Source organism: Peromyscus maniculatus, chromosome 12 (genome assembly GCF_049852395.1).
Source record: "Peromyscus maniculatus bairdii isolate BWxNUB_F1_BW_parent chromosome 12, HU_Pman_BW_mat_3.1, whole genome shotgun sequence".
In the NCBI taxonomy this organism is placed as follows: Eukaryota; Metazoa; Chordata; class Mammalia; order Rodentia; family Cricetidae; genus Peromyscus; species Peromyscus maniculatus.
In genome coordinates, this window is record NC_134863.1 from 62,261,256 (window position 1) to 62,285,522 (window position 24,267).

Sequence of the window (24,267 nt, forward strand, 5' to 3'; positions counted from 1 at the left end):
ATGACCTCACCTTTAATTATTGTTACATATCTATACATATATATGTATATACATATATAGCATCTATATCAATACAACCTGCTGAATCTAACTAATGTTGTTCTTATGTGCATCTATTCAGATTTGACCACTTGGAAATGGATAGCCTTTCAGGGCTCTTCACTAGAGAAGACTAACTCTTCCTCTAACTTCTAACTCTGCCATTGCTTGCATGTAGCTCTTCATCTAAGGGTAGTTCTTCATGAGATCTCCCCAGTCCACATTAGATTGTCCACTGGTACTGTCATTGCACAAGTCCGGGTTGGACAATGACGTTATTGAGATTTTATGGCTATATCTTCACTACCATATGTAGAAGACACTATATCACTGCTGATGTCCTGGCTCTCTAACTTTTACAGTCGTTCCTCTCCCTCTTCTGAGAAGTTCCCTAAGCCTTAGGGGTAAGGGTTGCATTGCAAATGTATCACTTGGAGATGTGCACCTATAGTTAGTTGCTCTCTGAATTTTGACCAGTTATGTATTTTTGTAATGGTCTCCATCTACTGCAAAAATAAGCTTTTTTGATGGGTGGGAGCACGAAAGCTACACTTATCTGAGAGTATAAGCATGAGTATTTACAGTGCAGCTAGAAGATCCATCTGGATTTCTGTGAGTTCAAGGCTACACTGGAAAACGGAGTCAGGCATGGTGACACATGCCTTTAATCCCAGCACTAGCCCTAGAGGTCTGGAGGTCTGTATAGACAGACAGGAAGTGATGTAACTGGGCAGAAAAAGGAAATGACGTGTAGAACAGAAAGGCGTATAGGCGTGGGAATACAGGAAGTAGGTCTCTTTGGCTGAGGATTTCCAAGTGGTAAGAACATGGCTGGCTTCTTTCTGCTTTTCTGATCTCTCAGCTTTCACCCCAATATCTGGCTCAGGGTTTTTTTTTTTTATTATTAAGACCATTTAGCAATTCATCCTACAAGTAGGTTCCCCCTAGAGTCCAAAACTTCACCAGCCAACAGTGGTTGGCTAGGTTTACGGGATGAGGAATGAATTCCATCTTTTTGAGGTCTTACGTCCAGTTAGACAGCTGTTGATCACCCACATGTATAAGGCCCACCATTGAAGGTTGGGGGATATCCTGCCATTCTAAGTCTTAAGAGGAGGCTTATAGGTCACTTCCAGCTCAATTCTTGCACATTCTGCTTCCATGTTGTAGCTCAATATTGCATTTTGAGATCTGTATTCATGTCACTTGGTAGCTGAATAAAAAGTTTGAAACTAGACCCATGTGGCATGCCCATAGTTTTCCAAAAAAAAAAAAAAAAAAGAAGAAGAAGAAGAAGAAGAAGAAGAAGAAGAAGAAGAAGAAGAAGAAGAAGAAGAAGAAGAAGGAACACGATGGCAGTTTCTATTCTTTTTTTTTTCATGTTATCTGCCTAGATCCGTTAATTCCTTAGGAGTTACAAAGTGGTCATGTTTAATTTTAATGTGTTTAATATACTGATTTCAGTAAATTTGATAAGAGAAACTTATCTATTATTTGTCTATCTGAAGTTTATGTATAGAAAACAGGATATGTTAGATAATATTTGGGCTAATTTTAAAAAAATGAATTTGATCATGGGTATCCTAAAATAAGGAATATCTAGACTTCTTAAATAGTTATAGATTTATAGATATAAATATATTTAATGACCATCAGTTGCTGTGAAATATCATTCTGTATGCTGGGAATGTGTGTTTCTCAGATTGGTTGATAAATAAAATGCTGATTGACCAGTAGCCAGGCAGGAAGTATAGGTGGGATAAGCGACAAAGAGAATTCTGGGAAGAGGAAGGCTGAGTCAGGAGTCGCCAGCCAGACACAGAGGAAGCAAGATGACAAGGCAGAACTGAGAAAAGGTACCAAGCCATGTGGCTAAACATAAATAAAAATGATGGGTTAATTTAAGTGTAATACCCAGCCAGTAATAAGAATGAGCTAATGGCCAAGCAGTTATAATTAATATAAGCCTCTGTGTGTTTACTTGGGGGATGTGAATGGAAGAGATTTGTCCCAACTGCTGGCCAGCCAGGACACAGGAAGTCTTCCACCTACAATCAGCCCATTATCCTGGTTCTGCTTGAAACAAATTGTCACACTTTGTCTTATAGAGTCTTTTACTGTGGGCTGTACAACGTTTAGACAGGATATTAGTAATTTTGGGTAATTTCTTCACTGGATTAAGAGTCTTCAGAGTTACCTTGTCTGCTTCCAGTCCAGACCTAAAGTCAGCCATTTCCTCAAAACCTGTAGTTTCATTCATAGACTTTGTAATTCAAGACAATAGTGATGCACCAAAAGTGATCATAGATTGACCAACGTTGTTTTTAGGCTTTTAACTGGATAGAGTTAGGATATAATACTCCCAGCAGTTTTTACTTCAGATATAGCAAGTGAGTACCATAGACCAAGTTGGATATATCTTGATGAAATCAGCTATCCAATTACAAGTCCTTAAATTTAAGAATTGCCACTAAAGCTCTGAAAGATCATAGATCTTAAGACATGGGACTATTCTCTTTGCTTTTCTACATATGCTTTTCACTCTTTTCTCTGTTGTCATGATTTTCTTCCTATGTTGGAAAAACACCTTATTTATTAAAAAAAAAAATCTTGGACCAATGCTTCTGCAGTAGGGCTAATATTTGGGTGTTAGTTATCAAGAGATGAGGACATGAAATGGATCCAAGGCCAGAGATATTGAAGAAAAAAAATGTTGCTTTTATGTGGAATGAGATAATTCAGTAGAGGAGTTGTTCTGAATTTTTTGAAAAAAATCACATAATTGGGTTTATTTCTAAAGTGAATCTAGTTGCTTGTATGAAGACTGGACCTTGGCAGAGTAAAAGACTAGATTGAATGAGAGGCTTCTTAGATGAGATTAAAATCACTAGGAATCCTCACCAATTAGTAAGTGGGAAGGTAGCAAAAGAGAGTAAATGTGGCTGAAATGAAATTGTCTGCAAGGAAGTTAAGTTCATGCAAGAGGCCAGGGAATATGGGTCTATAAATAAAAACTATGGTATATTGAACAAATAGTTTAATTATTGGCTCAAAAATTGCTGAATGCTCTACAATTATCTCTCTGGAGCTGATATAAGATAGACATGAAGATCAGTGGGTGTCTTGGAAAATAAGTGGAAATTATGTTTAAAGAGAAGGAAATGATCAATTGTATTCAGATTGAAGTAAAGGGGTTGAGAAGTAGTGTTAGCAATCGAAAGTAGGTAATGCTCTTTTTTTGTTTAATTTTGTTTCGTTCTTTGAGACAGGGTTTCTCTGTGTAGTCTTGGCTGTCCTGGAACTCAGTCAGTAGACCAGGCTGGCCTCAAACTCACAGAGATCCTCCCGCCCCTGCCTCCCGTGTGCTAGTCTTAAAGGCATGCACCACCACTGCCTGGCTTGTAGGTAATGTTCTTGCAGAGGACTCGAGTTTAGTTGCTCAGAGCCAAGTCAGGCAGCTTACAACTGCTTGTAACTCCAGCTCTGGGGAATCCAACCCCATCTCCTGGCCTCTGAAGAAACCTGTACTCATGTACACACACAGCTCACACGTGTCTGCCTGCAAGAGCCCATGTGTTCACACACACACACACACACACACACACACACACACACACTCAGAGAGAGAGTCTTAAAAATAATAAAATAATTTTTCTAAAAAGGATGAAAGTAAAATGAAGATGAAAAATTTCACTGGATTCAGTAATGTGTTGTTGGTCATTGTTGAACTTAAGTAATTTATTGGCATAGTGACAGCTAGAGCTCTGGGAGGGGATGTTAAGAACAAATCAGAAGAAACTTTGGGTTATTAAAAAAAAGTGAAATGAGGAAGAGAAACAGCAGAGTAATTTGAGGGGAAGAGCTACAGCAAGCCATGCCTTTTAAAGGTAGAAGGAGGTTGCATTTTTGTATGCTTGAAAATTGATGAAATTTGTTTTGAACCGAATGGAAATATCTAACTCGGGGGAGAGGTAGTTTCTGGAGATACATTCTTCCCAGAGAGAAAAGAGTGGGAGCATGGGTCAGATCACAAGCTCTGGAGTTAGGTTTAGCAACCCACAGGTCATGGGGGCATATCTGCCTATTCATGAGCTTTTTACAAACTGGAACACAGCTGTACCCATCTGTTCTTTATCTGTTTTCATGGCTCAGTGACAGAACTGGATAGATGCAAGCAAATTCATATGACCCATGAAGACTAAAATGCTTGCTATCTGACCCTTTCCAGAAAAATCTACTGGTTGATTAGAGGACTTTTGACCAAGGAGTTTTGACCTATGGTCAGGACAGAGGCAGAGTACACACATCGACAGAGGTGGGCCCATAGGTGTGTACTGGATACTTCATGTCTATCTTATATCAGCTCCAGAGAGATAATTGTAGAGCATTCAGGAATTTTTGAGCCAATAATTAAACTATTTGTTCAATATACCATAGTTTTTATTTATAGACCCGTATTCCCTGGCCACTTGCATGAACTTAACTTCCTTGCAGACAATTTCATTTCAGCCACATTTACTCTCTTTTGGCCTATGGAACTGTGCCACCCACATTAAAGGTAGTTCTTCCCTTTTCCAGGAGATCAGTCTATAAATACCCTCACATACATGTCCAGATATGTAGTTCCTAGGTGGTTTTAAAGCCAGTCGCGTAGATAATGAAGATTAACAATTCTAATCTGTATTCATAGCCATCAGTGAAATGTTTGTAATTTTGCAACAGTTTTCACCCAGAGGTAAAAATCAGGAATCATCAGATTGTGAAAAATGGAGAAACAAGAGGGCTGGAAATAGATCATCAGTAAAGAGCAGTGTCTGCTCTTCCTGAGGACCCAGGTTCAATTCCCAGCACCCACATGGCAGCTCACAACTGCCTCTAACTCTAGCTCCAGGGGATTTGACATCCAAGAATTTGACATTTAACATAGACATACATACTGGCAGAAAACCAAAATGTATAAAATAAAAATAAATCATTAAAAAAAGAATGCAGAAACAAGACAAGGAGAAGACTGGCCATATAGAAGAGCTAACAAGCCACTTAAAAGTGGTGACTATGAGCTGCTGAAATGGCTTGGAGGGTAAAGAAACTTATCACAAAGTCCCTTGATCTGAGTTTAATTCCTAGGACCCACAAGGTGAAAGGAAAGAGTTGACCCCTCCAAGTTGTCTTCTGGGTTCCACATGCACATGGTAGTCCCTATCTATCTATCTATCTATCTATCTATCTATCTATCTATCTATCTATCATCCATTCATCCATCCATCCGTCTCTGTCTGTCTGTGTATGTGTTGCTATGTATGTGTCTGTCTGATACACATACACAAATAAATAAATAAACAAATAAAGTTAATGGTCATAGATCGAAAATGAGGCTGTCAGCGTGGTGATGAGTGCATCTCCAGATCCCTCAAATGCTCAGGTACCTGTGATGTTCATTTAGGACTCCATGAGAAACACACAACAAGAAAATATAAAGTGCTATGAGAATGATTTGGACAATGACTATTAGAGAAAAAGAAGAGGGCCTAAGAAACATTGTGTTTTGACTCTGTGAATATGAACGATTTCCCCAGGTATGACAAGGTAGGTACTGTAATCTCCCCTGGTGTTCTTATGGTGACACAGTGGCAGTGCTACCGATTCTCTGGGTTTATTACTAGACTGCTTATCTGTTGCTGTATGACAAATTGCTCCAGAACTTGGAGAATTTAAACAAGGAGAACTTTCTAATCTGTGGCTTCTGTGGCTTTGATCCTTCTCAGATATTAACAAGAGAATTACAGTCAAGTCATCTGCTCTGTCTCTAGACCACATTTTCTCACCAGGCCCTAGTTATCTTCTGTAATCAGAAGCCACTTCAACATTATTTGCTATAAGGAAAAGGCTGAGGATTTCCAAAACCTCAAGCACCATTTTTAACACCTCTTTCAATGCTTTTCCCCATGTTTTCACTAGAAACATCAATACAAAAACAAACAAAAAACAAACACCAAGTAGCATATGAGCGCTTTGCTTGGAAATCTTAGCTATCTCACTTCATAAGACATATGTTTGACTTCCTCATTATTCCGGGTGATGGTGGGATATTGCTGCTACATTCGGCCTCTGCATACCATCTCCCTTCCCTTTTTCCAATAGCACATTCTCATTTCCTCCTGAACCCTCACTAGCAATATCCTCAGAGTCCAGATTGCTAAAGATCTGTTCAAGGTGATTCGGGAGTGCATGTTGATCTCCCAGGCATTCTTTCAACCTCTTCTTACTTCCTAGCTTTAGAGACACTTCCACACTTTTAATTGGTTGGTAGGTGTCCTGGTTAGTCTTAATTGTCAACTTGACAGTGCCTAGAGTCATTGGGGAGAGCATCAATTAAGGGATTTCAGAAACCAGTTTGGCCTCTGGCCATGTTTATGAGATTATCTTGAATAATGATTGATTGGGGGATTCCTAGTCCATTGTGGACCACACCATCCCTAGGCAAGTGAATCTGGGATGTCTAAGAAAGCTAGCTGAGCAGCCCTGAGAGCAAGCCAGCTAGCAAAAAACAGCCCCTGGCTTCCTAGCCACTCCTTTGGCTATGAATTCACTGGTTACACTGCATGGACTAGCAAGCAACTCTTCTCTTGGTTTCCTGCCTTGAGTTCCTGCCCTGACTTTCCTCAATGGTGAAATAGGATCTGGAAATGTAAAATGAAATAAACCCTTTCCTTCCCAAGTTGCTTTTTGTTCATAGTGTTTCGTCACAGCAACAAAATGAACCTTCAAAAGTAGGGATGCATCCTATGTCCATGTACTGAAATCTATAGTACTGACCTATGGCCACACAACAAATTATGTCATGATCTTGAATCTTTTGACAGACATTTATTAGCTCACAGTTTTGTGAATACAAAGTCTGGGTGTGGGTTATTACATTGTTCCTGTCACAGGGTCTCCCAGAACCTCCACAATTGCAGGACTGGCTGGCCTGTAGTTAACACAAGATCCTATTGCACGCTTCCTCAGCTCAGCTATTAGCAGCTCTTCAGACTTCACTGCCTGTTATCAGTAGAATTTTGTTCACAAGTTGCTCCTCAGAGGAACTACCAACATGAGCCTTGGTGCAGGTCCAGAAGCTGAAGCAAGTGGATGTCAAATTCAAAGCCTATAGCACGAATCTTAAAAGGTCTTATTAATAAAAACAAACCGGAAGCCAGGTATTGGGGTGAATGCTGGAAGAACAGAGAAGCAGAACAAGCCATAGCTTCCTCACCTCGCCAGTTCCTTAGCTGATCCTGTTTCCTCAGACTGGAAGCCTCTGAGTCCTCATCCAAATGGATCTCAGATGAACTGCTGCTCAAAAGCCTAAAATCTTAACAGGACTCTAGTTCCTGGTTTTCATACCTTTTACACCTTTCTACTTCCTGCCATCACTTACTGGGATTAAAGGCATGAGTCACCATGCCTGGCTGTTTCCAGTGTGGCTTTGAATTCACAGAGATCCACATGGATCTCTGCTTCCAGAATGCTAGGATTAAAAGTGTGTGTGTGTCACTATTTTCTGGCCTCTATGCCTATCTAGTGGCTGTTCTGTTCTCTGACCCCAGATAAGTTTATTAAGGTGTACAATATATTGGGGAACACAATATCACCACAAAGGCCTACCTAGGCTACAGAGAGAGTTTAAAGACAGCCTGGGGACTTTAGCAATATCTCAAAGTAAAAAGTGCAAAATGGAGTTGAGGGTATCGTGCAGTATGGGGCATTTGCCCAGTGTGAATGGCATCATGTCATTTTATCACATTCACTTCACAAGATCCAGCCTACACTAAAGTAGGGGTGTCACACTACTACAGAGCCTGTCTTCACCAACTGTGCATATTCACAAAATAAAACCTGACTACTCATTAGGGATCAGTGGAAATATTAATGAAAATATATTTGTTCTTTTACTGACTCGTTCTCTCATTCTCTCTCTCTCTCTCTCTCTCTCTCTCTCTCTCTCTCTCTCTCTCTCTCTCTGTGTGTGTGTGTGTGTGTGTGTGTGTGTGTGTGATGTGTATTCCTGTATGTTGTTTGAAGGTTCACTGGCATATTTAGATGTAGAAGTCAGAGATCAATGTTGTAAGTCTTCCCCTATCCCTCTCCATCTATTTAATTTGGTTTTTGCACAGGGTTTCTCACTGAAGTTGGAGCTTTCCATTTCAGCTAGCTGCATTGGCTGGTGAGCCTATGCTGTTATATATTTGGTTACACAGTTACATGAAATAAATGAAGATATTAGAAAATAATATATATTTAAATTTAAGAGACTGCTGCAAACTATATGTATTTTTTTCTATTTATTACATGCTATAGATTTTGAATGCTGCTATCCTAAACTTTTAAGGAGAAAAAAAAGAGAAAACTAAGGCTCAATTATTTCTTCAGAGTGATGGTAAAGAACTTCTATAATTGAGATCTCCATCTGTCTCAGTACAAATTCCACACCACCAACAAGCACTAGACATCAAGAGGTCACACAAAGCATCTTCATTCAATCTGCTCACTGCTCTTCATTGGTCTTGTATTCATTATTCCAATTTTTATATTGCTAGTTCATGAATTATCTCTAAAAGCAACTTATAAACATCTTGTGGTAGGGGTCATTGTTGTATTTCTGTCCTCTAGATTGTTAGTCGTATGGTATATGCTTTCATAAATCCAACTGACTTATCCCTGGCTATTAAACTAAATGAGAGAAATACCTTGAGGACTATAAATAAGATACTGTTACATATGTCTTTCATTTCAATTCATTTCTTTGACCAAGAGTGCAAATCATTTCCTATATACCCAATAACAGAAAGATAAGCAGTGTAAAAAAGACCCACACTTTCTCCAAAGAATGATTTCCTCAAGGTAACGCTCAGTGTAGGCAGACAATAGTCACATTTGCAGGACTGGTCTCGTAGATAGATAATTATGCAGAAACTCACTGCAAGATGTATCCACCCTGTCGCTTTGCAAAAGTACAAGACACTGAAAAAAATCACTTCTTTGCAAAGAGCAAACTTTGCTTCAAAATATTACTATGCCTTTAACTTTTGAATTTGTAACCCTCAGACAGAGTTCTTTGTTTGCCTCATTTGGCAGGAGCCTGTTGCTGTATACGTTTCTACACTTCATGTATGTTATCAACTTAGTTTGACAACTTAAATCTAGCATAATGATATGGAATTATAAACAAATGTTAAATGCGTTTCGGAATTCCAATAGGTTGCCCTACCCATAGATCTTGTCTTTACAACCAATGCTTCATACAAAATGTAAAATCCGAGAAGAGAATTTTTGTAAATGTATATGAGGTAGTTTTATAGTTATAGTAGTCCAATTTGACACACTATTTAGGTTACTCTAAGTTTAAACCAACTTAGATATGGGTTTTGACCTGATGTGACCTCTTTGGCTTTGCGAAGGATTATTTCAATAAACAGATGGATCGTTTTCCTAAGAGAAATTTTCTTAAATTAAAAATAGTCATTAAGATCCACACATAACTTTGGGTCCAAAGAATAACAAATTAGGGAGCTTAAATCTCTATGCCATTTGAGATATAAAACGTTTTGCTATATTAATGTAGGCATCTCTTATTTCGCATGATTTGTCTTGTACAAGTCTATCTGCCAAATATCCACACACCCTCAATGGCAAGTTTCGTGGGAACATTTGTTGTATTGCATTTAGTATTGCTCATTGATCTTTTTTTTTTCCTGAGGATGAGGCAATTGTGTTTATTTTGTCTGAGAGAAAAGTTTACATTAGCATAATTTTGGATCTCTTTGCATTTGAATCTCAAGAAAAGACAGAAGCTAAACACAAATGGAATAGAATTACATTAGGCAGGGTGTATGTAATGAAGTAAGAATTGAAGATAGAGTAAAAGGTAACTTCATGGCTGGAGTTTGTTTATTAAGAGATTTGGGAAGCATAATGGAGGTACAGGAGTCTTGAATTTGCATTACATGTAGCTTAAAGAAGCACTTATTGCAGGTTCATATTTCTCTGCAGAACTTTATTTCAGTAGAACCTACCTGGTGCCTCTAAAATGTGTGTTGATTTGCTCATTTGAGGAGTCATCTATCATCTAAATTACATGACACATGTGATTATCTCAATGCACATTTGTCCTGAGACTCAATGACATCCCTCTCATTTGCACATACAGAAAATTTTGATTCAGTAAGTCCTCTGTAAAAAGAAAGTGTACGGTTGGAACTACTCCTTGCAAAATTACTTTTTTAGAAATTTGATGCAGTCTGTTGTAAACTTCAGAGACTTAGTGCTCTCATCCCATCAGTTACTATGCTTGATGTTTGTAAATTACAAAGCAATTGTATTATTTCCCCGTAGTGATGGCAGGACACATAATGAGTAATGGTCTGCCGGTTATGTATGAGTTGGAACACAGTGCTTCCTGTTCGTAAGTTGTGCAACCATAATCAAAATATTTATCTTTCTGAGCCTGTCTTCTCTCATTTCAGTGTTTCATCTCTAATAGGATAAATGGAGTAAGAATATTTTAATATTAAAATGTGTGTCTCCAGGAGTTGTTTGTGTAACTATACAATAGCGCCAGAGTAATTTAGCTGCTTGAACCATGGTTGAGTAAACAAATGGATAACTGGATGTGTGTGTGTGTGTGTGTGTGTGTGTGTGTGTGTGTGTGTGTGTGTGTGCATGCATGCGCACGTGCGTCCCATGCATTTGCATTTGCATATAAATTGTGTGTCTAGTGCTTGGGTAATAGAGGTGCCTATAAATGGTATCTCTTTCTTTATCATGGCTTTGAAAACTGTAATATGAATGAATTCAGATTATTACAAGTTTTTCTCAACTATGATAGCTGCCTATCTAGGTTGCTATCAAAGAGATACAATTGGAGTACAAAGTCTCTGCCACAGTCTCACTTTGTCAGTGTTTACTCATGTCATAGATAGGAATAAAGAACTGAGAGTAACTTCACACCTTCTTCATTTCTAAAACCACAAGAAGATGCACGAGGCAAGAGAGTTGAATGGTGTTAGGGCTTGCAATCACTGTTTGTAATCCAGAGGCGGTGGCATGAATGGCCGTGGCTCTGAGACCACTAAAGTGTGGTAGCTTCATAGCCTCCTATCACAGACAGTGAAATGTTAAAGGCCACCTGTGTGGGCTAGCCACCTGAACCACACAGAGCATATCCTCTTGGAAAAAGCAAATCTATCTTTGCAGACTTTAGCCAAGCTGTACTTGAACATGAGCATCTGGTCCATAAAGTTCTTGAAAGCTAGGAGTAAACAACGCACTCTGAGAAGCGTGCTCATACAAATGGTGGGGTCTGCCTTTCAATGATAGCTGAATTCCAACTGGATTTATATCTTCTTCTTTAAGAAAAGAATTTAATATGTATAGACACTGCAAAAAACACACTCTAAGAAAGGTTGAAAGAATGTTCCAGTAAGCTAAGACTAACAATTTTAGATGCTTTTTATGTAGTTATTCATACATAAACCGTGGCTCAAAAATATTTCAATCCTTACATGCTTAATTTTAAAACTGAAAGAGAAATCATTGTGACTTGATGAAAAAACTGAACAAGACACTCTTAAGCGTCATTCCATACCTCACTTTGCAGCCAGGTATAGTTGAGTATGTCTATAATCTCATCATCCAAGAGACTGAGGCAGGAAGATTACTATAAATTTGAAAACAGTGAAATAGGATTGGGCATACATAACAAAACCCTTATTGAGACAGAGAGACAGAGAAAGAGCAGGCTAGCTGAGGATATAGCTCAGTTGGTATAGTGTTTCTCTCTCTCTCTCTCTCTCTCTCTCTCTCTCTCTCTCTCTCTCTCTCTCTCTCTCTTCCTCCCCCCCTCTCTCTCTTTGGTGGTGGGGGTGAGTTTTTAGATAGGATTTTTCTGTGTAACAGCCCTGGTTGTTCTGGAAATCACTTTGTAGACCAAGCTGGCCTAGAACTTACAGAGATCCACTGGCTTCTGCCTCCAAGTGTGGGGATTAAAGGTGTGTACCTCTATGCCATGCAGTAGAGTGCTTTCTTAAATATGCATGAGCATTGAGCACTGGGTTTGATAACCAGCCCCTGATCACCTGGGCATTGTGTTACACATCTGTAATCGCATCACTGGAGGAATTTCAAAGTCATCCTCAGCTACATAACCAGTTCTATATAACCAGTTAGCCTGAGACGCATAAGATGTAAGTCTCTAGACATGGGGAGTTACAAAGGAAACAAACACAGATGTGATCAGAGCTCAAGAAATGTCTAGACAAACACGAGTAATACCACATAAAAGAATGTACAAGCATTTCAGGAGTCTAAATCTGGACTTCCCCCAAACAGATGAGTTCCTTCTAGAAGTGATGGTAGAGACAGCAGATGTGGAATCTCAGTTGGTATCTAATGCGCCAGGAGCAATATGCAGAGGGGCACTGAGATGTGACCTGTCTGAAGCCTGGTGGAGAGAGGCCTATGAGAGAGTTGCAGGATCTAGTAACACTGCCAAGTCACTTGATAAAGCCAGAGGATGCAAGGAGTTCAGGAATGTGCTAGACTGAGAAGTGCCCTATTGTAAAGTGTCTGGAATGTTTCTTGTAAGCAGTCATGAGATGTCTGTGTTTAAAGGGAAGTATCACATAATTGAATGCTTTGTGCTGAGACAGAGATATCTCTGAACCAGGCATTTACAGACTAGGAGTTGTAGCGGAGCACGGGAATAACATAATCAACGCTGTAAAACTACTGGTTTTACTGTGCTATTTCCACCATGGGGAGGGGTGTAGAGTCCTAGTCTACTAACAACAGCTGATATGTGCTAGAAATTTCCATCAGGACATGAGCTGAAAAGCTATGTTATGAAAAAAAAAATCAAATCACATAAGTGCTTACACTGAAAAGGCAAAGAGCTAAAAAAAAAAAAAAAAGGTTAGGCATTTGGTTTAGAGGCAAAGATGTGGCTAGATTAGAGATATGTAATTTAATTATTTTTAAAAAAATTATTCTTAGTTTTAATATTAATAGCTAAAGTTTTAATTTGCAAGGTTGGAGATTTTAGTTTATAGTTCTTGAAATAGAATAAATAAAATTATTTAGTATACTCATGACATTAGCCTCTTGAAATGTAATGAATAATTCCAAGGTCGAAGATGATTTGTATTGTTATATGAGTTTAAGAATCACATTCTTAGCTATTATCACATCTCATCTACACACTGCTAATGTGAGTTGCATCTCATCCATGGAGATGCTACTATAGGCAAGACTTGCTGGAGATGACTGAGAAAGAACATAGACATAAACATCCTGAAGCTATGATGTTTCAGTCACCCACATTAGCACTCATTGGGGTTAATCAGGAATGTTCTTTGAAAATGGAAGTCTTTGTATCTGTATTGAAGTCTGTATTCAAACTTGTACTAGAGCTCATAAAGATAACCATAGGACTATAATACTATTATTTTACACACCATGATATGAATCTTACACATCACATACTTATATAAGCATCTACCATCTATCAGACATTCTACATGTATTAAGTATCTCACTTCATCTGGAGAGCAAGCCCTGATTATCCCCAGTTCACAGATGAGAAAACTGAGAGTGATGTTTGGGTAGGAGTCTAGAGTCCTGTAGTCGATAAAGGCATAGGCAGGATTCTGGTTCCAGTTCAAACTCAGTCCAAGGCCACAGCTATTTCCACCATCTTTTCTTCTGAGGGGGACAATAGAGTACTTCCTAAATCTCTGACCCAAGGAAAACACCAGCATCACACAGCTAAATTTGTTAGTCATAGTAACACAATACAGAAAAACATAGGAGATTTTTAAAGGGGAAAATTATCAGAAAGCACAAGAGAATTGAATTCCAAGAAGTAATAGAAATAAAAATGAGCATGCCTCCATTATTCTTCTAAAAAGAGCCACTTTCTCTATCATTTGAAATAGATATTCAAGTCAATCCTCCATAGAAATGCTTCTGTTCTAACCTATAGGAATTGTGTCCTTTAGTGTCTAAACCCCCAGCACTGTATAGTATGACTTTATTTTGGAACAGAGTCCTTGAAGATGTTGAGGATATACATCACTGTAGTCTCCTAACCCAATATAACCAGATGATGGTGAAGGCAGAGATTGGGATGATGCAGCAGAAGTTAAGGGTTGCTACAGGTTCCAGAAAGCCTATCGAAGTGAAAGTGGCATGAAACAGGCTGTACCCATATTAAAAACCAGCTCTATGGTGCATTAATACCTGGCTTTCAGACCCTATAATTGTGATCAATAAATGTATGTTGTTAAAGGCGGGGGGCGGGGGGGACTATGTAGAGCATGAGAATGAAATCATTTCTATTCAGCACTTCTGGGCTATTGTCTAGGCAGGGGCCCTCAGTCAGTAGTCTTCATGGGTCCTTCAATAGGACCCTCAGACACACTGAACTCCCATCCTTGAGTCTGCCCTTCCACATCCAAGACACATAAATGCTTACACAAAGGTGGACGTGGAGAGAGAAGCTGTCTCTAAGTGATGGCTGCTATCTCTTTCCCTCAGGTCTCGCAGAACACAGTCGTTTCTACTCATTATTTAATTATTTTTTATGGTGATTGGCCTGTATGTATGTCTGTGTGAGGGTGTAGGATCCTCTGGAATTGGAGTTACAGATGTGAGCCACAATGTGGGTGCTGGGAATTGAACCCGGGTCATTTGGAAGAGCAGCCAGTGCTCTTAATGGCTGAGCCATCTCTCCAGCCCCATCCTTTCTACTCTTGATTTGAGTGTTTGCTTGTGAGCTCTGTGTTTGACCGTAGCCACTGCTACAGTCTAGAGCTAAGAGCTGGAAATGTGGAATTTTACTCATAGCTCAGATAAAACTGGAAAAGCCACTAGAATTTAACTTAGTAACAGATATGGTGGCTTTTCAAAGAGCAGGATTTAGGTTTGAGAAGGCTGTGCTTCTACGGTTAATTCTTTTTTTTTTTCATTTTTAAATGGATATTTATTATTATGCATGTATGTGTACATGATGTATATATGAGGATATAAGTGGAGGCCAACTTCCATCTTTATATGGGTTGGTGATCCCATATAAAGTGACTATACCTGCCAAGTCATCTCTCTGATTCCTCTTTGGTTAATATTACATATGACTTATAATTCATTTTTAAAATCAGTTCTTAGACATATTCTAGGCAGTGGACTAAGCAGAGAGCAAAGAAAGCTTGATAAACACACAAGGAAACAGTTCCCCCATCTCTTAAGTGACAACTATTCTCTCTCTCTCTCTCTCTCTCTCTCTCTCTCTCTCTCTCTCTCTCTCTCATGTGTGTCTGTCTGTGTATCTATGTGTCGATGTCTATGTCTGTCTGTCTGTGTGTCTTTCTGTGTCTGTGTATGTTCTGGCCATCAACAGCTACTCTTTCTATTTCAAAGTGTTTGCAAACCCATAAATATGGTTAGGTAAGGCAAACTCTTCAAAAATTGAAATTAAAACAAACCACTAAAATAAAGAAATTCACCATTCAAAAAACAGATGGGGACAGGACACCACTCACAAGTATAGACTGCATAGAAAGCCAATCAAACCATTTTTAAAAGGTGTCATAATAAGAAAGAATTAAAACAGCTAACATATTTCAAGGCTTCCTTATAATTAGTAAATATGAATCTTCTTTAAGTATCTGTTTCTGATTGTGTGGGAAAAAAACACTGGAAGTCTTTGTGAAAGTTGGTTTTTCATGACATTGCTTAAATTTTGATTCTAGCATACAAATATATCACATCTGATTATTTTATTATACATACACTTTAAGATTATCAATAGCTATAAAGTTTAAACAAATAGTACACATACAGATAACATTACTTTACAGCTTAAAATCTTAACTGTCAATGTAGTTTTTTCTAAATAGGTAATTTGAGCTGGATTTTAATAAATAGTATATAGACAAATAACTGAGCTTATCAATGCTTTTATTTCTTCAAGGTAATGTTTAAGATAAATTATCATTCTTGGTCTGAGTCGGAACAAAAATTCATGGTATGGTTAAATATCATTAAAAAAACACAGTTATAGAAAAGTCTAGTTCCCATTCACAACCAAACTTCCTAGCTGAAAGTTAAATCCTAGCATAAAGCAAAATATAAGAATATACAGATTTTTCAATTCACTTTCAATAGCTTGACATAAAAATCAAGAAATTGGTTCCTGCATTTTTCTCGGAGTGAAACATATACAGATACACTTCCTTGTGTATTGTCAATATAAAACCAGAGTCCAGTTTCTAAACAGTTTCCTTGGTAAATATAACACCTTCTTGTAATACAAACAAATTCTGTAACAACTTTTATCAACCTTTATTCTATCTGGCACTAAAGAATAATATTTTGCTTGAGTGAACAGGGTAATCTCCTCATCATACTGATCTTGGGTAACATATTTAAATTGACAATACCCACATAGCCTAAATCATCGACTGACTGATTATGTTTAATTAGATGTCAGTTGCTTTTATGAAGAAGAATGGGTTCAGGGGGAAAACGGATGTGAAATGGAAGAGAAAATTGTTGAAAAGAGAGAAGGCTGAATATATTATACAATATTCACAGAGAGCAGCCTTTGATGATCGCCACTGTATTCCACAGCCTACCGAGAAACACAGCACCTAAGAAACACAATGAAGGTTAATTGAAATCATTTCTGAAGCATAAAAAAAAATCTTATTTCAAAAGATATTAAAAGAGAAAATATAGCGTTGACTGCATCCACTCTCCTTTCTGATCTGGCTGAAATCTTGCTGTGTTTAAATTCTTGACATTGGTAGGTATTTGTTTCCTGCATCAGGTTGAATTCTCATTCCTCCGAGGCCAGAAAGAACTTTTTTTTTATATTCTTTTTAGAGCCATCCTGGGATGTTTCTTCACAAACACTTCATCTATTTCCAGGCACAGATTGCTGAGAGAACTCGAGAACCTGCAGCATCTCTCTTGATGTGCTGCTCTGGAATGCAAAAGTTCAATCCCACAGGCCTTTTTAATCACTGCAAAGTTTTCACCCCTTTCCATATCCAACACACTGTAACGTGAGCCATACCCCAGATTTTGCCCTGGATAATTCAGTAATTCTTAACAGCTGACTCCAACTCACAATATTGAGTTTAAGGCACACACACAAAAAAAACCCTTCTTTCCTTCAGACCATTATATAACTCCTAGGCAATGTCACTTTTTCAAAGAGGAAAAGTAAAGGAAACTGAGCATTTTGTTACACCCATATTTTTACGTAGCATACTGTCATCATCACCTGATGAGTGTTTTGATCATAAATGGTTTTAAGCTTTTAGGTTTTCTTTAAAATTTTATATAAGACCATCTACTGAAGGAGCCTGAAACCTAAGAAAAATATACTTGTTTTATTTATAGACATAAAAAATCCTCTCATAGCAAAAATATTTTGTTGTACATGAAATTTTTAAGGTTTTTGTATGCAAGAACATCTGATGTTATATCAGAAATAAAATCGGTTAAAGTTTAGCCCTTTCTGGCACACAGAACTAGATGGAATATCAGTCAAGTAGAAAGAAAGAGGAGGGATGATAAACTCATACCGATAGTTTATTTTCAAAGCATCAGTGACTCAAATTAAAGCAAATGTGTATTCACTGTGTCAATAATTAGTTATCTGCATCCCTATAGTGCAGCAATAAAGGAAAGGACGTGGAATTGGTTGGGTAGGGAGGTAGGAAGGATGTGGGAAGAGTTGAGGAGGGGAAATCGTAATCAGAATATACTGTATGAAAAAAATCTATTTTCAATAAAATAAATAAAAAGAAAAGGTCCAGCATTTTTAACTGTCTTTTCAAAAGGTCTGTTTATTTTTATTTTAGATCTATTTGTAAGTGACTGCACATTTATATGTACATGCAAGATTGTGCCTGTAGAGAGAGCAAAACTGGGCATTACAGTCTCTGGAACTGTGAGCCACCACGTAGGTCTTGGAAAGGATGCTTGGGTTCTCTGCAAGGACAAGTGCTCTTAACCACTGAACCATCACTCCAGCCCCCACAGTTTCACTTTCATAAATGTTTAGAAATTGACTCCTTTTGGAAACATGAAGAAATCAACTTTGTGAGTACTCTGCTCTCAAGTTCTAATAAGAAGCCCCCATTGTATTAGAGAGATTTAGTAGCCCTAGTCAAAATTGGCCGAAATTTCTAGAGAACACAGACTCCCTTCTTAAATAGAGAATATGTTTATTCTCTATTTAAAATAATTTTTGAAAAAGTATTTATTGGTTTTAAGAGAACAGATCTCTGGTGTAGCAGATATACTTAAGACCTGTGACATCTCTGTCAAATGCTTTAGTGATCTCTCTGGTGTTGTTACAATTTGTTTGAGTTCTGACAGTTTGTTTGTGTTCTGACAAATAAAGCTTGCCTTGAGATCAGAGGGTAGACCTAGCCACTGGGTAACCATAAAAGTCTGGAGGTCTGTATAGACAGGAGACAGGAAGTGATAATGCTGGGTGGAGACAGGAAGTGATAAGGTGGGGCAGAGACAGGATCTCAGCCCTTTTGGTTGGAGGATTCGGAGAGGTAAGAAGTCTCTGGTGGCTGGTTCTCTGCTTCTCTGATCTTTCAGCTTTTACCCCAATATCTGACTCCTGGTTTTTATTGATAAAACTAATTGGGATCACACTTCTCTCTGGCTTTATTTCTATTATTCAAGCTATTTAACAGTAGCTCCACTTCAGGTTACTACTTTCAGTAACTGATGAACTGTAGATAGAATATTTGTATAACTTTTCCTTGTTCTTCAGTGGCATCCACATTAACACAATCAAGCTGACTTTCAGTTTTAATATTTCCATAGAAATTAACCAAGTAAAATAGTTCATACCCACCCTTGTAGCAATCTGTGGGAATTATTCATTAAAAGAAACTGTTTAACTATGTAAAGAACAGAAAAGCAAAATAATATTACTCAGAAAAGTCCACAAGATTGAGAAATAGGAAGAAAATTATTGAGCATTTAAAAAAAATGTTTGGGCATGGTGAAGCACACACTAGCTTGGAACAGTAAGGCAGGAGGATCATGAATTTGAGGCCAACCTCGACTATTAACTAACAAGAAGGCCTCAAAACAAACAGACTGGCAGTTGGAAGCAGCTTTTATTGTTTTCTGTTCTCTCTCTGTCTCTTTCTGTCTCTCTCTCCTTTCTCTCTCTCTCTCTCTCTCTCTCTCTCTCTCTCTCTCTCTCTCTCTCTCTCTCTCTCTCTCTTTCTGTCTCTCTCTCTCTCCCCCCTAGAGGAGCTTGCTCCTGGTAGACAGATAGATGAATTCACACAAGTCACTCATTTCTCTGACCCTAATTTCCCCTGTTTCTGAGTCCCAGGGTAGAACCTTTAAAATTCTTTTTAGTGTTTTTATGAGGAGTAAATGTCAAGATTTGCAAGTATGCTTTTGTAAACTCACTTGTGTTGTGGAGAAGAAAACACCTATTTTCTGTAATAATGATATTTTATAAGATGAGTCATTTTCCAAAGACTGTAAGAGACTTAAGGTGAAAGTATATTCTTGTAAAATTTGAGATATGAATACACAGAGTAAATTCTGAGGTACTGTTTCATCCAAAACCTTATTTGAAAGATTGGCAGTTGGTGGGGCAGAGAAGCCAGGAGAACTGGCTCTTGATTTGCCATGGACTCGGCTGCAGAGGGTTGAATGGGAACACAGAGCCATGGACTACAACCTCATTACCAAGAACCGTGACCCAGGTTGTGCAAGTGTTCCAAGGGAATTTATGCTGAGAAATGAAAACCAGATCATTTGAATACATATTACAGCTAGAAAAAGTATCTGAAATATAAAATCCCAGATTCAAAATATCAGATGTAAGAAAACCCAACAAAGGTAGCTTTTTCTCAAACGTTCAACCCAAGTATGTTTTGGAGAAAGGAACAGGTCTGTCTTTATGGAGTCCGTCCCCTGCCGTGGGTGGCAGAGCTACTACTACTGCCTTTAAAGGACTTCTGAAAGAAATGTACCCAACCATTAGAGCAGCGTGCAGTCTTACAATAAAACATGCTAGGCTCATCAGTCTATGCATTTTATGTTACTTGGACCATTATCACTGTTTTTATGGAAGAATTTATAAGCCAATTATACATATTTATAACGGTTATAAACCAGTATTGGGCTTTCCTCAGTGAAATGTGAATAGCATATGAAGAATGCTTAAAAACTGCCTAAAATTGTAAGATAAATCATTCACTCAATTGATAAAAGACTAATTTTTTTTTACTAAAAAATATACTAAGTATATTGTTTCAACTGCTTAGTAAAATTACTTTTACAGATCTCATATCCATATATTCATATTAAAGCATTCCAAAAATGTTCAGATTATTAAAAGGGGTTAGTGCATATCCTGCTCAAAGACATCATGCAATTAACACTGTAAGACACTATTCCATTGACTTAATATAAAATAATCAGATTTTTCAGCTTTAAAAATATTAAATACAAATAACAAAATTTTAATTTTGAAATGTGTTAAGAAAATTGTGTAGCTTCAGATTTTAATTCCCTACCATGTTAACATGTTGTTATCTTTTTCTATGATGGTCTCCCCAAAAAACACCTCCCCCCCCCCCCCCCCCCCGTAATAACATTCCCTCTAATTAGGAAGGAAAGCCTGTATTTCTCATGGTCTCACCAGCAGAGGGCAACAGTGCATTGTCTACTAAATCACCCTCATCCAATGGATGCATTTCACAGAGGAAGTCTCTGTGAACAAAGGTGCAGACTTGAATAAAACACACTGTCTCCTACTGTTTCTCTGTACTGTGTGTGTAGGTACCTTGAGTTTGGAATCACAATTTTGATAATTTATCACAACCACAGTGAATTCACCATCTAATATTAGCCCAATGGAACATGCTTGAAAAAGTAAGGCCCAGCAAAATGAAAAACGTTTCCCAGTTTAAAGGACATGTCAAAAAGTGCAAATTCTCAGTAGTGGTAAGTAGTTTCAGTAGATAGATGCCCCTCTCATAGTCAGGTAGGGAGAGAAGTATCTTTGATCAAAAAGAACTCTCATTTACATTTTTTGCAAGTAAATGTTTCATTTATACTAAATATGCATTCATTTATGGATCCATGTTAAGTTTAATCCTTTAGCTTCAATTCATTATATTATTTTTGTTTTGTTTTGTTTTTTCTTTGTTTGTTTTTTGAGACAGGGTTTCTCTGTGTAGTTTTGTGCCTTTCCTGGAACTCACTCTGTAAACCAGGCTGGCCTTGAACTCACAGAGATTAACATGACTTTATGGTGATGAATGAAATTGACTCAAAAAGAAGATAGAATTTAACAATATGGGGAAAATATTGAGTTATACCTAATTTATGTAGCAACATATTTCCTGTTATATTTCCTTGCTGTTTATTTACAATTCAAGTTGTTAGAAGACCAGAGACTTGCTTGTCTCCTTGGAGTTAAACAACTAATTCTTTTCTCTCCACTTTATGTATATTTGACTAACTGAAGGTTCTCGCTGACTCCCCCCCCCCACCCCCCCCGCCGTGTCCACCTCCACTCTTCACTGCTAATCTCTTCCACATCCGGGTCTTTTTGCATTGTCTGTGCCCCTCTGCATTTGAGCTGGCCCATCTGTGAGGCTTTGAGATTAAATTTATCCACTAAAGCCCAGTGGGCACACATCCGAAGACAGTCGCATGTCCTCCTTTTTGAAAGGAGCCTAGTTCAGCAGAAAGAAATAGGGACCCATGACCCCATCACCCACCTGTGACTGACTGTCGAGAGAGCCTGTCACGTCCAAGTCCAGTGCAAGCAATCGCAGCTGCTGTGAGTTCATTATTGCATTAGCTGTGGCTGGAGGATGAGATTTCTCAAGCCTGCTCCCTGTCTTCAGGCTCCTCCATCTGCCCGAACACATATATATACCCCTTCCACAGTGCTTGCCAAGCCTCAGCAAGGGCAGTATAAATGACTTCAGGGCTGAGTCCACATCTTCGCTTATTCTCAGCATCACGGACAGCCACGAGCCTCTGTATTCACTGTGGCTCAGCTGCTAGCCACACTCAAGACAGCACGAATCTTTTTTTTTTCTAGAAGATACTGTTTCCCCTCCTTAGGTCTCACATTCTCACAAATAGGTAAACATTTCGGAAGTTGGTTTTCTGACATTTTTGTGTAAGTCTTGATATATCCTTTCTATTTCCTTTGCATACTATGTAAATGGGATTATATAACTCTGAACTTGTAATAAAATAATGTGTAAGTGGATTTGCTCATTTAGTCAAGGAAATAATATAAAAATTGCTGATTTAGGAAATTTAATCCTTGGTTGGTTTCAAAATACCTAGAACTTTTTTCTCACACACCTATTATTTATAGGATCATTATTTTGATTGTAGATGTTAATCAGGGACTACCTTCCTGTTTAAAAATTGAAAAAATAGAATTAGATATCACATTTAAATCAGAATCCTATTTGCTTGTCCTTACATTTCAGAGGGACTTTACTTTGAGCCTAGTGTATGATACCACCTCAGCACCAGTGGAGTGTCGGTACTGCTCTAGCTGTAATCTACTCTCTACAAACCAGATCACCCAAGAGTTCAAAGTTACCCCTGGCTCTATAACCTATTCCAGGCCAGTCTGGGCACACGAGACTGTCTGGAAGTGAAAAAAGAAACTAACCTAAAGGCACCTCAAATTCACAACAATCTATTATTTAAGAACACTGTGTTTTAAATCTATATTAATTTAATTGTGCATTTCCTTATAAAAGGAAAAAAAATATATTTATTTTACAATTATTATATGTAAATATCTTTTAAATTATATTCACAATTTTCTAGACAATATTGCAAGCAACAGCTCTTATGAAATTTCTCTTACTGATTAGAAAACTTTCAATCCTCTACTATAAACAAAATCTTAATATTTTCAGAATAAAGACCTTTTATAATAAACTCACAATAATAATATCTAATGTTTAACTATAGTTTTTGCTATTCCAAACACTATTGCAGAGCTTTCTGTGTATTAGCTAGTGATGAACTGGGTATTTTTGTTCTTATTCATTTGCACATTTTAGAAATAGACATTGTACTTCATCCTTATTTTACACATGTGCCCAATCCTGTCTTTTCTCCAAAGATTAAAATTTAAGTGAACAATACTCCAAGTTTAAGTTACCTGAGACATTTCTCTATCCCTGTAATTAACTAGAAGATGAGTTGCAAAGGCAAAGTCTCCATATTACACTTATTGCACACACACACACACACACACACACACACACACACACACACACACACACACAAGTCATCATCCACATAAGAACATTTTTTTAGACTCCATCCTATCAAGTAAGTGGAAGAAGTATGTAAAAGAAAATAACTACAGCAATATTCTGATCAACTAAGTCTACACTAACTCAGCTATGCTTCTGGTCTTCTTTTGATATACAATCTTACTTGTCTAAATCCATGAAAACATGATAATAAATACTTACAAGGAGAAATGCCTCTTTTTGGAAGTGCTGTATCATAATTCATTAGAAAAAAAACAAATAAAACTTCATTTTTAAGATACATTAGTTTTTGATAATTTGTTGGAATCCATGTGTATTATTTATGGTATTCTCCAGTTTAGTAGGCACAAATAACTGCAGAATCTAACCATAACTCACTCCTAAGATATATATCAACTACTAAATGATTAATCTTCACAAAAAGGAAAACAGTCTCCAGTGGGCATGACCCTTAGACAAGAGCAGAGTTGCTCCATCAGGACACTTATTGACATTGGGGATGATGGTTCTTTGTGGTGGGTGGGAGCTGTCTTGCATAATACAAGATGTTGAACAGTGGCTCTCGCCTTCACACTAAGTCCCATTGCCAGACTCCACATCTCTCAGTTGTGACTATCAGAAACATGTCTAGGTAATGCAGAATGCCAGTGTATTGCTGGTAGGTGAGGACTCGCCCACAAGAGAGAACAATGAAATCAAGTAACCTCACATGCAGTTAGGAGGTGCAGAATTACATTCTCTCCAGAAACAGTAAATCGCTACATATTAAAAAAAATCATCATGTAGACTTTCTTCTTAATTTCTTTCTTTTAGTCCCCCCCCCAAAAAAAAATTGTTCGACTTGCAGAAATGTAAGTAAAGCCAC

General features: G+C 37.8%; 1 protein-coding gene across 4 annotated transcripts in view; it reads left to right on the forward strand.

The window, feature by feature from the left end:
- Robo1 (roundabout guidance receptor 1) overlaps positions 1-24,267 on the forward strand; it is a 997,953-nt gene that overhangs the window by 577,913 nt on the left and 395,773 nt on the right. The gene's annotated exons all lie outside the window — the stretch shown is intronic.